The sequence below is a fragment of the Ambystoma mexicanum genome, chromosome 6q, assembly GCF_040938575.1.
Source record: "Ambystoma mexicanum isolate Mex_15411 chromosome 6q, UKY_AmexF1_1, whole genome shotgun sequence".
Lineage (NCBI taxonomy): Eukaryota > Metazoa > Chordata > Amphibia > Caudata > Ambystomatidae > Ambystoma > Ambystoma mexicanum.
Genome location: NC_090937.1, coordinates 1,081,806,947 through 1,081,825,599, shown reverse-complemented (window position 1 = coordinate 1,081,825,599; position 18,653 = coordinate 1,081,806,947). Strand labels below are relative to the sequence as shown.

General features: G+C 42.2%; 1 long non-coding RNA gene across 1 annotated transcript in view; it reads right to left on the bottom strand.

Annotated features, from left to right (window-relative positions):
- Nucleotides 1-1,614: 1,614 nt before the first annotated feature.
- Nucleotides 1,615-18,653, bottom strand: part of LOC138515586 (uncharacterized) — a 208,680-nt gene continuing 191,641 nt past the window's right edge. The window contains exons 2-3 of the long non-coding RNA XR_011282088.1: nt 7,257-7,326; nt 1,615-1,689 (exon numbers count right to left, since the gene is read on the bottom strand). This is a non-coding gene — a long non-coding RNA (uncharacterized lncRNA). The remainder of the gene's footprint in view (nt 1,690-7,256; nt 7,327-18,653) is intronic.

Sequence of the window (18,653 nt, the reverse complement as noted above, 5' to 3'; positions counted from 1 at the left end):
ACAATTGACAAACAACAAACTGTCAGCTGTTGTCACTGCCCCCACAGGTTTAGCTGCCTACAACATAGGTGGTGTTACATTACACTGATTACTACTATTACCAGTAGAACACCAGAACAAATTAGACTATTACAAACTTTCTGCAGAAGCTGCAATGGAATTACGCAGAGTATTGAAACAAATGAAAATGCTACTAATAGATGAAGTGAGCATGGTCTCAAACCTGATGTTAGCTTTGATTCACCTCAGATTACAAGAAGTACTCAAAACAGACTATGAAGAGCTCTTTGCAGGAAAACACATTATTGTTTTTGGAGATCTGCTTCAATTAACACCAGTAAAATGTGAACCTATTTTTAAAACATTAGGGTACTGTGACGGAGTGAGACTCTACAGAATAAATGAGTAGTAATATACATAGACTTTAGGCATTCAGGAAGACCAGGAAGCCACAGATGTATGGACTTTCCTCTAATGTATATACTCTGTTTGGGTTGCCTAGGAGACGCCTCGTGAGGAGGGGAATGCGGAGGACGAGGTGTTGACGTGGGCTTACTGAGGAGGAGAAGGACGACGGTTGAGAGGTCGCCGACGAAATGAAGGGGAGAGAAGAGATGGAGAAAAGAAAAGTGTAAATGAAACTGACGAGGCGATTCTCCACGAGCGGCACAGACGTTGCTTCGAGGCATTAAAGGCCGGCTGACAACGGAAGGTGAAATTGACGAGGCGATTCTCCGCGGGCTGCAGAGACGTGGCTTCGCGACTTTCAAAGTTGGCTGACAAGGAATGGTGAAATTGACGAAGTGATTCACGACGAGCCGAGATAAAGTAGCTGCAGGCTGCCGGGTCTTAGATTCCCAATTTCCAAGATACAAAGCTGCCGGAGGTGAGTGAGAGAGAAAAAGGGAGAGAGAGAATGCTGCGTGTTAAACGTGAAGGAAGGAGAGGATTCGAGCGACTGTTGCCGCAGGATGACTGTTAAAGTTAGCGCCGTTGCGCATTTAGTGAAGATCTCACAGATGTCGAGTGAGATCTCCAGGGCAGATTGAAGTTAAGAAATAAGCGCCGTTGCGCCAGCATTAATTTCAAAAGAAAAGGATAAAGAGACAGTGCGACAGAGAAGGGGGATACTGACCGAAAGAAAAGGTTGCACAAGTCTTAATCAACATTACGGAGAGAAGGCGAAGTCAAGCAGGGCAAAGTAAAGGTCGAGAGAGTTACTGATAAGAAAGAGAGAGAGAGAGAGGAAATGTGGAGCGCTGTAAGAGGCAATAGCACCCATACCTGAAGACCAAGCTTTGGCAGTGAAAGTAATGAAAGAGCTACTCCCAAACTGTTCAGCTTCATGGGCTAATACAGGAAGATTCCAGCCAAAGAGTACATGTAATGTGACAATACAAAATACTTATCACTGGCAGCAACTAAGAGACCTATGCTAACTAGAGTTCTGAAACCACAAGGGAGTTAAGAAAGAGAACGGAGGAAGAGATATAGGCAGCTCACTGAGAGAAGGCATTAGGAAACAAGAAGAAAGAGAACTGAAAGAAAGAGACATTAAGTCATAGTCTTAAAGAGTTCAAAGGAAAAGAAGTTGGAAACATACATCCACAGACTCTTACCTGAATCTAAAGTGGCCACTTGTTCCTGCTGAAGTGCATCCAGTTCAAGAAAAGACGTATCCTTTTCAATCTATAAAAGAAAGAAAACGTTAAAAAATTAAATAAAAGAAAGGATTAACGTTGTAATCCACAACCTACGTATTGGCTCTGAGTCTCATTCATGTTTTAAAACAATAGTGTGACAAGTGGTGTCAGAAGTGGGATTCTGAGAACGTCATGGAGGACCTTATTAAGACCCTTTCCGAGGGACAACAGATGCTACAACAGGCCATACAGATGCAGAATCAGCAAGCACAAGCAGATAGATTAGCGTTTCAACAGGCATTACAAATGCAGCAAGCGCAGTTGTTGGAAGTCACCAATATCAGGAATAATCCACAAGTCCCTACTTCAGTATTACAAAAATACTCAGTAGGAGAAGACCCAGCCCATTTCTTCGTAAACTTCGAGAGGGTCGCTCGAAATGCCCAATTGCCTACCGAGAGATGGTGCCACTACATCGCACCATTGATGACCGGTGAGATGCAGTCAGCTTATCAGACCGCAAATCCCACGGGGGATACCACATATGGAGACATGAAGAAGGTGGTCCTAGAACGGATGGGACACGATGAGGAGACCTATCGTATCAAGTTCAGAGAGGTCAAACTGGGGGGGGAGGAGACCCCAAGACAGTTGTTCTACCGAGTGAAGGAGCTGGCGGAGAAGTGGTTGCAACCCACTGAGTCCTCACCGACTGAGATATTGGAAAAGGTCATAATGGAACAATTCGTAGAAGGGCTACCCGGCCCAATACAACGATGGGTCAAACAACACCATAGATTAACGTTGTTGGAGGCAGTGGAAGTAGCGGCAGCATACCAAAAGGCGGGACAGGGCCGGGTGTTGACCTACACAGCAAGTTCTAAACCACACGTCATGATGAATAAACCCACACCCCAGTCAAGATGGCCTCATTCCATGTTGAGAAGACCCGAAGGGGAGAACCCCCGGATCAGACCTAGCAGTGAGGGACCCTCAAATTATCGTACCACGACAACGTCTCTTCGAGGCCCACAATGCTTTGATTGTGGAGAATGGGGACACCTCGCCAGATTCTGTCCAAAGAAACCAAAACCAGAACCAATGGATGTGAGTGTACTTGAAACTATGAAAGAGAGAGACTACCCGGAAACTTTACACGGAAGACAGTCTCAATACTTGTATACCTGTGAGGCGGAGGTCGACGGGAAGCCTACCACAGCTCTAGTTGATTCAGGAAGTCTGCAGACAGCGGTGACATCAGATCTGGTAGGTGATAGTCCTCATTCAGCAGGGGAAATTCCTATTAGATGTGTGCATGGGGATATAAAAGCTTACCCTGCAAGAAAGATACAAATCAGGGTGGGTGGAGAAACAGTCGGAGTGAAAGCAGCAGTACTACCCAGTCTACCAAAACCCTTACTGATTGGCTCCGATCTACCGAAATTCTCTAAACTAATTCATGAGATTGAGAAGAGCTGGTGGGAAATGGCCCCTTTTCATGGAGAGGAAATAACCTCCCCGTACCCCAAACCTCAGAAGAGTCGGAAACTAAAGAGGAAGATGAAGGAGGAGTGGAGAACTAGGAATGTGTGCCCAGTATCCGTAGATTGGAGGTTGGATGAGGGGGGCGATAGTTTCAGAACCGCTCAGGACCTAGATCCATTACTCCAATATGCACGAGAGCGGGCTAAAGAGGTTTCACATGGAGAAGGTCCTCATTTCATCAAGGAAAAGGGGCTACTGTATAGAGTGAGTCAATCTAGGAGTGGAGATGTGCTGAAGCAGTTGTTGGTACCCAGCAAATATTATACCACGGTTCTAGAAGTCGCTCATTTACAGGTCGGGGAGGGACATCTAGGAACTGAAAAGACCTCTAAGAAGATTTTAGATAGATTCTACTGGCCAGGGATATACCAGCAGGTGGCTAGATTTTGTCAGGCATGCGAGGAGTGTCAAAAGAAAAATAGAGCGAACATCAAGAAAGCACCTTTGCAACCAATGCTGTTGGTACTTGAACCCTTCAGCCGGATAGGAATTGATGTTGTCGGACCCATGGAGCCGACCCGAAGAGGTCATAAATACATACTTGTTATTGTAGACTATGCTACAAGGTATCCGGAAGCTTTTCCCCTAAAGGCAACAAATACGCAACAAATATGTGATGTCCTAGTTCCCTTCATTGGACGAGTGGGAATTCCTAGAGAAATTGTCACGGACCGTGGAACCAACTTCATGTCCAACGTTCTGAAGCAAGTCTGTGAAACCCTAAAAATTGATCATTTAAAGACAGCAGTATATCACCCACAGACCGATGGTTTGGTGGAACGCTATAACCAAACAATCAAACAAATGTTACGGAAGACAACTTCGCCCGAGAGCAAAGACTGGGACAGGATGCTACCCTGGATATTGATGTCCCTGAGGAACACTCCCCAGTCGTCAACAGGCTTTTCACCCTTCGAACTGTTGTTCGGGAGACCGGTAAGGACTCTATTAGATGTGTTGAAGGAAAACTGGGAAGAGCAGTCGGATAATGAGGTATCGTTGACTGAATATGCCTCCCAATTACGGGAGAGAATAGAGAAACTACAGGCTATAGCTAGCAATAACCTGCTCCAAGCTCAGATAAACCAAGAACGGTATTACAATCAAAAGGCCCAGCTACGTACCTTTAAAACAGGAGATCAGGTCTTGGTACTACTACCCACTTCAGACAATAAGATGTTGGCTACCTGGAAGGGGCCTTTTGAGATTCAAGAAGTGTTAGGGCCATTAACCTACAAAGTGAAACAACCTGGCACTAGACTGTCGTGTCAAACATATCATGTCAATTTACTAAAAAAATGGATACCACCGATTCAACCTATAGCTATGATTTCTAGTGAACCCGCATCGGAAGAACATTTTCCCCAGCTTAAAGAAAGAATAGGAGTTGAAAGTTTGAATATCAATCCTGAACTGAAACTTACCGAAAAGACGGAGCTGTCCCATCTCTTGCAAGAATTTGCAGAAATCTTTTCTTCTCTTCCAGGGAGAACTAATCTAACGTGTCATCACATAACCACCAAACCCGGCTCTGTAGTTCGTCTCAGACCCTACCGAATTCCTGAGGCAAAGATACAGGCTATCAACCAAGAAGTGAAAGAAATGTTAGATTTAGGGATCATTGAACCATCATACAGTGACTGGAGCTCTCCGGTGGTCTTAGTACCAAAGTCGGACGGCACCGTAAGATTTTGTATGGATTTCCGGAAGGTAAACGAAGTTTCTAAATTTGATGCCTACCCCATGCCACGAATAGAGGACCTCTTGAATAACCTGGGAAAGGCCAAGTTTCTCACTACCATTGACCTAACCAAAGGTTATTGGCAGATTCCTTTGTTACCATCGGACAAAGAAAAGACGGCATTTGCAACACCTACCGGATTATATCAATTCACGGTACTACCCTTTGGCTTACATGGGGCTCCGGCAACATTTCAGAGGCTGATGAACCATCTAGTAAAAGGACATGAAAATTATGTCGGAGCATATCTAGATGACATCATCATTCACAGTCAGAGCTGGGAGGAACATCTAACCCATCTACGGAAGATGTTTGAGACTCTGAGGGGGGCCGGATTGCACATAAACCCCAAAAAGACTCATGTGGCAACCTTTCATACGAAATATCTGGGGTATTATGTGGGTCAAGGGATGATAAAGCCACAAGAGGAGAAAGTGAAGGCCATAAAGCAATTAAAATTCCCTGAAACACCGAAGCAAGTAAGGGCCTTTCTGGGGTTTGTGGGGTACTACAGAAGGTTTATTCCGCATTTTTCCACGTTGGCTTCTCCTTTAACGGACCTATTAAAAAAACCCACTGGGAATAGAAAAGCTTGGAAAACGGAAGAAACCATGAGGGCCTTCAATGGCTTAAAAGAAGCTCTAACTAATCAGGCGGTTTTACACTGTCCTGATTTTAGTACACCATTTGTTCTACAAACGGATGCTTCAGGTACAGGATTGGGGGCCGTACTTTACCAAAATGAAGGGGGAAGAGAAAGGCCTGTCCTATTCATAAGCAGAAAGTTACTACCTCATGAACTAAGCTACCCAACCATCGAGAAGGAATGTCTGGCAGTCAAGTGGGCCATTGAAACACTTAGGTATTACCTACTTGGTCGAGAGTTTACACTGATAACTGACCACGCACCGTTAGTTTGGTTATCCCGAAACAAAGACTCGAACCAAAGAGTGTTGAGGTGGTTCCTTTCCCTTCAGCCCTTCTCATTTAAAACTGTTCACCAACCGGGGAAGATGCTTTCACGGGCTGATTTCTTGTCCAGAGCAGAAACCCTTCCCGAGCGTAAGGGCTTAGTAGAGGGGGTGTGACGGAGTGAGACTCTACAGAATAAATGAGTAGTAATATACATAGACATTAGGCATTCAGGAAGACCAGGAAGCCACAGATGTATGGACTTTCCTCTAATGTATATACTCTGTTTGGGTTGCCTAGGAGACGCCTCGTGAGGAGGGGAATGCGGAGGACGAGGTGTTGACGTGGGCTTACTGAGGAGGAGAAGGACGACGGTTGAGAGGTCGCCGACGAAATGAAGGGGAGAGAAGAGATGGAGAAAAGAAAAGTGTAAATGAAACTGACGAGGCGATTCTCCACGAGCGGCACAGACGTTGCTTCGAGGCATTAAAGGCCGGCTGACAACGGAAGGTGAAATTGACGAGGCGATTCTCCGCGGGCTGCAGAGACGTGGCTTCGCGACTTTCAAAGTTGGCTGACAAGGAATGGTGAAATTGACGAAGTGATTCACGACGAGCCGAGATAAAGTAGCTGCAGGCTGCTGGGTCTTAGATTCCCAATTTCCAAGATACAAAGCTGCCGGAGGTGAGTGAGAGAGAAAAAGGGAGAGAGAGAATGCTGCGTGTTAAACGTGAAGGAAGGAGAGGATTCGAGCGACTGTTGCCGCAGGATGACTGTTAAAGTTAGCGCCGTTGCGCATTTAGTGAAGATCTCACAGATGTCGAGTGAGATCTCCAGGGCAGATTGAAGTTAAGAAATAAGCGCCGTTGCGCCAGCATTAATTTCAAAAGAAAAGGATAAAGAGACAGTGCGACAGAGAAGGGGGATACTGACCAAAAGAAAAGGTTGCACAAGTCTTAATCAACATTACGGAGAGAAGGCGAAGTCAAGCAGGGCAAAGTAAAGGTCGAGAGAGTTACTGATAAGAAAGAGAGAGAGAGAGGAAATGTGGAGCGCTGTAAGAGGCAATAGCACCCATACCTGAAGACCAAGCTTTGGCAGTGAAAGTAATGAAAGAGCTACTCCCAAACTGTTCAGCTTCATGGGCTAATACAGGAATATTCCAGCCAAAGAGTACATGTAATGTGACAATACAAAATACTTATCACTGGCAGCAACTAAGAGACCTATGCTAACTAGAGTTCTGAAACCACAAGGGAGTTAAGAAAGAGAACGGAGGAAGAGATATAGGCAGCTCACTGAGAGAAGGCATTAGGAAACAAGAAGAAAGAGAACTGAAAGAAAGAGACATTAAGTCATAGTCTTAAAGAGTTCAAAGGAAAAGAAGTTGGAAACATACATCCACAGACTCTTACCTGAATCTAAAGTGGCCACTTGTTCCTGCTGAAGTGCATCCAGTTCAAGAAAAGACGTATCCTTTTCAATCTATAAAAGAAAGAAAACGTTAAAAAATTAAATAAAAGAAAGGATTAACGTTGTAATCCACAACCTACGTATTGGCTCTGAGTCTCATTCATGTTTTAAAACAATAGTGTGACAGGTACACACTCTGCCGTAAAACTGTTGGCAGCATTGGAAATGTCAACATTTGGCAACATTTCCAATACAGAGAATTAACAGAAAACATGTGCCAATCTGCAGATCTAATTTATGCCAACATTTTAAAAAGTTTGAGAGTTGGTATACTTTCTAAAGAAGCAGAAGCAACATTGAAAACCCGGCACATTAATGCACTTTATGGCAATAATGCATGTGCTACTGATGTTATGGAACAATTAGCCCACAAAAATGTCAATTGTATGGCCTTAATGCCAACTCTTGCAAGCTGTCTCAAATTCAATGAAATAATGTTAAGTAAAGAAATGCAACCAATAATGGAAATTAGCGCCACAGACAAACTAGATGTACATGGTATGACACTACCCATGTGTGACCAAGCCACAACAAGACTAAATAATTTAGAAAAATCAATCTCAAACACAGCAGGCTTAGAAAAAATGTTAAAATTATCCTTAAATTGCAGAGTAATGCTTAAACGTAATCTTGACGTGGACCAAGGACTAGTTAATGGAGCACTGGGTACAGTTGTTGGCTTTCAAACATACCCACGTGACAACAAAATTCAGTTTGTCAATATACTCTTTGACAAACTTTCAGAAGTAAAACGGATAGGACGCTCAACAGCTAGATTCCTTCTCTTCAAAGATATGTATGTACGCAGAGAACAATCTTCTCTAACTCTTGCATACGCAGTCACGATTCATAAATCACAAGGTCTTACCCTAGACAAAGCAATGATAGATATTGGTAACACAGTCTTTAAAGAAGGCATGAGCTACGTAGCACTATCACGCTTACGTACACTTGACGGTCTATTTTTAATCAACTTTGATGCAAGTAAAGTAAACGCTGATATTCCTTGCATTTTAGAATATAATAGACTTCGCTCACTATACACTCCCCATCTAAACACATATTCTGTTCCACAAAAAAGAAAACGTTGTAAAAGAAAACTAAATCAAACAGAAATGCAACAGGACGTCACTGCAAATCCTCCAAAGAGAGTAAAAGAAATTAATACTTCATCAAGTACCACAAACAAAAAAGAATCAATTAAAGAAAGTAAACCAGGTACTTCTTTAAAGAAGGAAGACAAACTCCAAAAAAGCAGTTAGATACAGAACTACCTGGACCATTTAAATTCTCAAATATAGTTGGTGTAAGTTTCTATGCAAATCTAGCAATGAATATTCTATTTCAATTACCACCAATTGTTGACAACATTTACTTACACAGTACAGACCCTTTGTGTTTGCACATTTTAGTACTTCACAGAAATGCAGCAAACAATCCTGACAACACATATAGTGTTTTTGGAATAAGACGACAATTGGACTACTGTGCTGGAATGGTGAAATTCACTATAAACTCACAGGAAGATCCACAAGAATTTCTAATGTACTTACTATTAGTACTGGAAAACAAAAACATACCTATAAATGAAATCTTCCAGATTTCATACATGTGGAAACATACATGCACTCTGTGCAACAATGTGATACAAGAAGAAATTCCCAATGAACGCTTCATATATATATCAATACCAAATTGTGAATCCATTCCATTTCAGCAACTTGTACAAAATGCAAACCATGGTAGATTATGCTCTACCTGCAATTCAGATAATCGCTCCACGTTAGTAATACAAACACATAGTAAATACGTAATACTAATGCTTCTACGTTACAATGCAGATGGTACCAAAAACAACTGCAAGCTGACTGGATTCACACATAGTTAAATATCACTTGGTAAGAAAACCTTCACAACAATAGGTATAATCTACCACGCAGGAGCCACAACCAATTCAGGGCACTACACGGCATATATAAAAAAGAAATGTGGATGGTTTGAATGTAATGATAGTACCATTACTCTAAAGCAGAGATTACCAGCAAATCTTACAAACGCTTATTTGATGCTCTTAAAACCAAAATTTGATAAATAAACTGTATTTAAACCTTTAAGTAAATTTGTGTTAAAAAAATATAAACTGTTAGAATACTCCAAAAGCTATCTAACTGCTCAAAGATTCTACAACAACTAATCAGATAAATGAATACCACTAAATTAGACCAAAGCATACACAGTTAGAATACGCCAATTGGTATCTAACTGTCCCAAAATTATAAATTTGTGTTCAAATAATATAAACTGTTAGAATACTTCAAAAGCTATCTAACAGCTCAAAGATTCTAGAACAACTAATCAGATAAATGAACACCACTAAATTAGGCCAAAAAATACACAGTTAGAATACGCCAATTGGTATCTAACTGTCCCAAAATTTAACAATATCCAAATAGATAAATCAAAACCACTAAAATATATTAAAAAAATAGACAGTTAGAATACGCCAATTGGTATCTAACTGCTCCAAAATTTTATAATATCAAAACAAATGAAGAATCTGTTACTGCTCCAAAAAAAATACAACAAAGCAAAGTATAAAGCATTAGCCAGAAACAAAAAGTGAACACTGAAAACAAACAAACAAATTAACTGTAGCATAACAGAAAAAGGTTTTTTTTTCAATCCAACATGGATTTTTTTTTTCTCCCACAGACCCAATGATTTTAGCAACAAATACAGAAACTGAGCAAATTGCACAGTACTCTGATTTGTACTCTACTAAATATGAGGGTCGAAAAAAAATAAAAGTATATTGCTTATACAATGTAATAAGTCATTACAAAATACTAATACTAACATGCTATTTTCTTTTATCACAGACATGAAGAAGAAAAACATGGACTCCCATTACTAGACCAAACAGTAAGTATACAATAATAAGGACACCCATAGCAGCATATCACATCCATAGTATCTAATACCTTTGTTCCTTATACATTTGTTTTTCACCCAAAGTTATAAGCAAATATGAATGTGATATGCTGCGGTGGTTGTTGCCAGGGCATAGAGTCTTGGGTGCATGGCCAAATGGCCAAATGGCCATGCACCCAAGACTCTATGCCCTGGCAACAACCACCGCAGCATATCACATCCATAGAGTCAAACATTTCAACTATGATCTATGGGAAACTTTTAATGTCCGCGAACAATGTGAGTGTTCTTAGAACACTTTGAACTTGCCAGCAAACAATACGGAAACCGTTTTCAGGACACCCCCTACGAACATTTCAGAACAACGCGATAGTTCTTAGAACACTTTCAACTTAACAACAAACAATACCGACAGCGTCCTAAGGACACCCCCTACGAAAATTCCAGGACACCGGGAGTGTTCTCAAAAACGTCTTCAGAACACCCCCATTTTGTTTATTTGCGAACATTTCAGGACACCGCAAGTGTTCTTAGGACACATTCAACTTGACAGAGAACAATACGGACAGCGTCCTCAGGACACCCCCTACGAACATTCCAGGACACCGGGAGTGTTCTTAGAAGCGTCTTCAGAACACCACCATCTTGTTTATTTGCGAACATTTCAGGACACTGCGAGTGTTCTTAGGACACATTCAACTTGACAGAGAACAATACGGACAGCGTCCTCAGGACACCCCCTACGAACACTCCCCGGACACCGCGAGTGTTCTTAGAAGCGTCTTCAGAACACCCCCATTTTGTTTATTTGCGAACATTTCAGGACACCGCGAGTGTTCTTAGGACACATTCAACTTGACAGAGAACAATCAATACGGACAGCGTCCTCAGGACACCCCCTACGAACACTCCCCGGACACTGCAAGTGTTCTTAGAAGCGTCTTCAGAACACCCCCATTTTGTTTATTTGCGAACATTTCAGGACACCGTGGGTGTTCTTAGAACACATTCAACTTGACAGAGAACAATACGGACAGCGTCCTCAGGACACCCCCTACAAACACTCCCCGGACACCGCGAGTGTTCTAAGAACAGTTTCACTTTGCTTGCGAACAAAACAGACACATATTGAGTCCTTAGAACACCCCCCAGTCAGTTTATTTAGAACATTTCAGAACACCCGTGATGTCCGCAAACAAATCGAACACAAAAAGAACGTCTAACACATAAAAAACACAACTTTCATCCTATCTCATACACTCCCACCCTCCCCAAACACTCCTACACACCAACACACTCTACAAAATACACATTTTGAACAAAGTTTCACCGCGCTGTCCAAGATGGCGGGCGCTACCGAAAAATCTGACGCGCTTCACACACCACGCCACCCAATCAGCGAACACGTTGCATGTCCGCGAACATCACGCAAGACGATTGGCCAATCAGGACACTGTCCGCGGAGCGAACAGGGAAGTGTGTCCGCGAACCGAACACAGATATCACTAATTTTTTTTACCTACTTTTTGGTCATTTTAAAAAAACTACTGGACGGATTTTCACTAAATTTGCAAAAGCATGCTTTCTGGACCAAGCCGCTGCTCCTGGTCCGAATTTGGTGGAAATCCGTCCAGCGGTTTGGGCTGTAGGCGCGAGCCAAATTTTTTTCCCATTCAGTTTATGGGAAAAAAAAAAGTTTTGGGACCCCCCCTATAACTTTGCCCTCCCTGGACGAATCCTCACCAAACTTTGCAGAAAAATTCAGAGTGACCCGAATACTTTTTTTGCAAAGTTTGGTGAGGATCCGTCCAGGGAGAGCGAAGTTATAAGCCACCCAAAAAGTGCTCTTCCTATGGAAACAGCAACTTAACCATAACTACATGTCCACTACTGTGGCCATGTAATATCATGTTTTATTATAGACACTCTATAGTTAAGGTGAAACCTATCACCCAGAGGAAAAGCAAACATTCTATGGTTAATAACTTTTGAGCCATAAGATGGGTCATTATAAAGTTTGACATTCCTATATTAGGACTGGAAAGTTTTGTGCAACTCTGTGCTTAGGTTGAAAAGCTATAATGGATCAAAAAAGGGTGCGTTTTTTACTTTTTCATTCAATTTCCCATAGGGAAAATGTCAAAGTTTTGCTCATATTCACAGCCGAAACTGCTGGATGGATTTGTGCCAAATGAGAAACAAGTCAGTCAATGGCAAAAAGAAGCCAGTGGAGGACACAGAGGGCGGGTGTGATGTGCTCTCTGTGATGTGCTCTCTGCGGCCTAGGGTAAGGAGGAGCATAGCTGCAAATTTCTAGACCCTTTGGAGCTTTCTGAGTGATAGTCAGTGGCACCCAGGTAGAGGGAGTTGGCGTAGTCTAGGCGGGAGAAGACAATGTTCAATCAATGTTACTACAATTATTATTCTATGCATGGAGCCATAAATGTGTGGGATTTGGGGAATAGCATTTTCAGCATGAACTGAATTAATTAATGCTAGTGCTCATTTTGACAGATAAGGCCCAATGAGTATGAGTAAACATAATTTGATTGGGATCACACATTTTGGTTAAGTGGTGAAGCTGCATTTGAAACTACTCTGAAACTTAGGCAAAATAAAATTGGGTTCTTATATCGAGCTTCATCCAGAATCCAGACCCTAAGCATGGTTTCGAACCAGTACAGCTTGGCGTTTTCTTGCTTCCAACTTAAGTCAAGCACATTACCCCTGAGCCTTTCTCCTGGTCCACTGCTTCTTCTCAGGTCTAGCTGTTCCAAATGTGTGTTAAGCTTTGGCTTTAAGAACATTCTGTTTTAATAGAGAGGATTTGAAAGGTACAAAAATTACAAAATACGCCGACCTGACAAATATATACATCCATATAGAAATTGTTTGAGCACAAAGAGTATGGTATGTGTTACTATCTTTATTGTCCTCATCATCATTGGAAGACTCCAAGTACCAGAAAGCGTGGCAATGCCAAATGCCTTAAATCATACAGAAAAGGTAACATATGATAAGGATGCCTGCTTATAGTTATTGTTACATATGCAGTGATTCCCCAGGTAGCTCCACCACCCAGTAAACATTGCACTCTATCATTTGTTCAACTTTTCTGTGAACACCAAGAAGAGCATCAATACTTTACTGTCCCAGCACTAAAATAAAGTGATGATTTTGGTATATACTACGTATCGATTGTGCGCATTGGAAGGAATCCCATGATAGCTACCCCTATTTCTCATTTCCTTCCCTAGAATGTCTTATGGAGCCCAGAAGAAAATGTGGCCATACTTTTCAAAACCTGTTGAAAAATGCAGAATGGATGAGCATACAAGCAAGTGTGGTAAACAGGGATCTGGTTCTAAAAGAGTTGTGGTAAAATATAGTGTGTGTGAAGAACCCTAGAAAGTACTAGATGAGACCACCATCACTACTGTCAACATCCATACAGAAATCAAGACAGCAAGCATTCCACTCGAAGAGGGGCAGGCTGGTAGCACAGATGAAGACAGTGAATTGACTAACTACAGTGACACAGAACTTCCAAGCATGAGCAAGGAATCTGGTCAATTATCCTTTGAGCAACATTCAGCTCCCTTAATGAAAGGTGTACTCCCTAAAGGTGGAATCTGGACCAGAAACAATAGTTCCAAAGCAAGTACCCATGGTTGATTGTTAGAGGACTCACTCTTGGATGCACTATTTGTTGTCAAGTTAATAGCTTCGGTGCATAGAAAACTCATTGGATGAAGTTGTCCAAAGAATGGACTGAGTCAATTGTAAGCTCCTATGGTGCCAACAAAGACAACTAACAGAAATCATTAGACAGTAGATTACCCTACAATGGCAAACATCACAGCATCACAAATATTGGAGCAGGCAACGCAAAATACATCACTGAAAGTATCTTCTAGAGCCCAAGCGGAGAGAATATCAACAACTGCTAGAATATTCCATGCAGCTCATAAAGAAGCAAAGCGGAACAGTTTTGAATCTGAGATAGTCTTCCAGCAATTGGAAGGACTGGATATGGGACGCATTTTACAATCCAATGTGGCTTGCTGAGATATACAGTAACACATTTCATGAGAAATGAAACAATGTTTGCCAAAATAGTTGCCTTTTCGCCTAAAGTGAGCCTTTTGCAGGGTGCGGCATCTAACTTAAAATAAAATAAGTGTTTTAATTGTGTACCTACATACTCAGCTACAGGATATGGAGTCTTGGAGGAATAGGTAGTGTGAGTTTCAACCATGTAAGAATTTTAGCTGCACCTCAGAGTTCCATAGAAGGAGTATGCCAGTGTACAATTGATGCTGGTGTTGTAGCATAGGTGTGTGGCTTACTGTTGATGTGAGACAAAGATGAGGGCCATACAAACCAAAGAAAGGAGTTGGGTATTAGCATAGCATAGCATAGAATTGTAGTGTAGTGTAGTGTAGGGCTACTAATGATTAACTTTACTAAATACTCATGTACAAACCTCACTAACGTTAAAAAAACGAATGTTAGATAATATTACTAATTAGAATGGGTGCAGACTGTGGATCCAGGGACATTGCACCGCAATGCTTGCTCAGAAAATAACTGAAGATTTGAAAGCTGACCGTTATGCTCACAGCGTGATGGAATTGCAGAATTCATTTTGCAAAGACAGCCCATTGTTTGAGCAGGGCGAACAGGAAATTACAGAGGAAGCTGCTTTGGAAAATATAATTAAAATGGTACTTGTCTTCGGGTGGAGAATCAACACTCTACAACAGTGATTGGCAAGAAGCAAAAAGGCTTCTGGAAACACTGGGACTGGTTAAACTAGGGAGGTGTTTGATTGATGGCGATGGGTGGAGAGATCATATGGGCTCTTTATGGAGGTACAAGCTAAGGGGGACAGAAGGAAAAAAACGCTTTAAAAGGACGAGGAAGAGCGAACAAGAGGGTGGCTGCCAAGAGAAAGATTGGGAAGAAGCAGTTTCGGTGGGAAGAAGAGAAAATTGAGCGATTCGGGTACTGGTGGCTGGCTGGCTGTGTGTGTGCTGTAAGACTGCAGTGTCGTAGCTGAGCAGGGCAGCCCAAGAAGGAGGGTGTCGGGTGACCATTGCTGAACTGCAGCAGCTGACAGTGGCAGAAAGCCTGTGTGCAATCTCACTGTCAGCACCACAGACAGAGTCGCTCTGAGCTCTTGGTAAGCATAAGTGACAAAATTAAGAATAAGATACCTAAGTAGAGGTGATATTCTCATTAGTGAAGTGTCAGATTAGGCACAGGGGGAAAACAAGGACCTCATGCCTTCTTCATGCAATAGAACATAGAGGTTTGTTTCATGTGTTCGCTAATAGTGACTTGCAGGCTTGCGAAAGTATCAAATCCATTTTAAAGCTGCACAGATAACTGCACATCGCCAGCCAAGCAGAAATACAATACGTAATCTTGTTAAAAAAGGGAGTTTCTATTGTGGGAGGTTGGTGTAAAAGCAAAGGGGGGGTTTAGAATATCTCTGCATTACTACGCTGTCTATGAATATGTAGAATATGAAATGCTTCTTTTTCTCCTCAGAGCAAAACAGATATCCACGTTTGCATTTTACTAATGTCTCCTTTTCTAAGTTTAAAAGGAAAACTTCCTATGTTTCATTACCAGCTAGCAGCAGAATCATTGAATCTTCTATACACACATTGCATTGTAACAAATGTCAGTAACGATATCAGTGATCTTCAGTCCAAACATAGATGTAACTCCTCATCTTGGTTTGAAGCAGTCGTCTTCAGAATGTGCAATGCCCCCAGTTGTCTGAGAAGTGGTACCTCTTAGGGCTTGTATAACCCAATCAAAACCAATAAATGTCAGTTTGGTCCTGTTTCTTTGTGATATATCTAGCCGTGTGATAAGTCTATCTGAAGTTTGTATCACTCTGTGGTGTTGCAAGACACAGGTTTTAAACACATATACAGATGATTCGATCTAATTTTTAGAGCAAGGACAGATCATAGCATACACTGCATGTGGGGTTGGACAGGTAATGTGCTTACTTATATGTTACACTTTCTTCATTGTGTAATACTGAAAACTGTGGTGTATATGTTTTTCAAGTCAAATGTTTGAATAGACCAATATTCAGGTTAAGCCAGCCCTTATTCATTGGTCTCGGTGTGTAAAGGCTAGGTGATAAAAATATTGTTCAATCTAACGGCTCTTGAAAACGTACACGGATTCTATTACACAAAATAGGGACTATGCATTTATCCATCTTTAAAATATGGAGGTATTTAGTCACAATAGCTTCCAACCTATGGGCTTAGTCGCGATATCGAATGATGCATCACATTTGTTCTATGTCTGTTGCCAGGAGTCACATTTAGCAAGTGAAATCTTATGCAAACTTCTATTCTAGAAAGTGATCTGTTAATGGCAGCCTTTGAATAACTTTTACACATAACTGTTCAGCAATCTGTTTGGATGCCTCTATGAATTCTCAATTCCTGGTCATTTTGACTTGCAAAACCCATCATAGGGGAACGATGTATATAAATGATGTACAAATGACACATGTGTAACTTCTCATGATAGGAATAATTCTTAGAGGTCCAGGAAATACTTTTCGCCCATCAACCCATGAATAGATTAGAAGAGAATGACACAAAGGAAGGACCAATGGTCCTGAACTGCTTTTGTCTATTACACTTGTCATTGAAGAGGAAGATGTTATGTCCCAAAAAATAAGACATTTTTTAGCATCTTAGTGTGTTGCATGTAGCTTACAGTTCCACGGTTTATATGACATCTAGAGTGAGCAAAATATACCATTTCTGCCATTGCATTTTTCTCAGGTTTCCTTAATACATATTGTGTCATGGCCTGCATACAGGCCCTGTCAGGGGCAAGAGGGCGCCCACCCCAAACATCATATGGTGCCCGCACAAGTGTGTACAGGCCTCTTTCCCCTCCCCACCTTACCTGTGATGATGGCAGTGTCCTAACTGCCAAAGAACACCAACGGGGAGAAGAAGCAAAGAAAAGAAGTAGAAGGAAAACACCATGCAGCAAATACTGTATTGGTCCACACGCCGTCAAAAAATAGAGGCCTTATTAATGAAAATCCCACCAGCCCACCAGGGACATCAAAAGGCCCACCAGAAGACCTTGTCAAATGGGGATTCTAGTCCCTCAGAAAGTCTTTTACTTTTTTGCAAGAGATGCTGTCAGAAAAGGGGGCAGTGCTTACCAGCCATTTTTAAAGCCTCCCTAAGCACTTCTCCTGCCACACCCCCTTGAGCCAGGTAAGTGATTGAACAGGGTGAGTATCCAATCATGGGAGAGGGTGGAGTATTTAATAATGCACATATGAGTTGGGCAGGGTGGGTTAGTTGGGTGAGGATAGACAGTGAAGAAGGACATCCGAGAGACCAGAGAGGGTGAACAGGAAAGGAGTGTGGAGGCTATCGGTGAGAAGGGGTCTGTGGAGTGTTTGTGTTTGAGAGTAGGGAGTGTGTTAACTAGCGATAGAGTAGAAAATACTAGTAGTTGGGTGTGGTGGTAGCAGCAGGAAGTGGTAGTTGGTAGTAGGGGATGGTAGTTAGTGGTAGTTGTCATATTGGGAGTGACAGTAATGGGAGAGGATTTGTGAAAGTAGTAGGAGTAGTAGGAACGGGGAGAGGTAGTGGTGGTAGGGTGGCAACAGTAGACGGGGAATAGGTGGTGATGTAGTAGTGAGGAAGAGGGAAGGTGATACTAGATGTATTGGTGGTAGAGTGGTGGTTGGAATAAGGAAAGTGATAACATCTAAGGGTGGAGGTAGGAAGGTTGAGTGTGAGAGCAGAGGAACAAGGGTGCAGCGGGAGGGGAAACATCCTGGGTCCAGTATATAGAAGGGTCATGAGAGACAGTGCATGCAAGGAAAACAAGTGGAACTGGGTTGAAGGAAGAACCAACCCATATCCCAATAGAGTACTAAACAGGGCTAGGTCAGGGACAACTAGAAGACCCCTAGGGAGTTAGCTAGCCATCGTCTTAGGGATACCCTTTCTAGTCTTGTCAAGGGTTTTGACCCATGTTGAATTATTAGGTGACAACAAAAACTGAATCAATAGACTGGGTAGATGTGGGGATGAGCTGTCGCCGCCTATCATTCTATCCCAGAACAAAACTAAATCAATAGACTGGGTAGATGTGGGGATTGAGCTGTCGCCGCCCATCATTCTATCCCAGAACCAGGAGAACCGTGCAGTTTGCGCACACCAAAATGGTCGCCTAACCTGCCACCCACCAGTGCAAGGGTGATGGACCGGAAGCGCCAGGGGTGAAAGGTGGTGCCAAAGGAAAAATAGCAGTGCCTATTAGATCAAAAGCACCTTGAAATCACCTCTGTTTCTCTGAAGTGCAAGCTCAAAATGTCCATTTCAAACATTGTG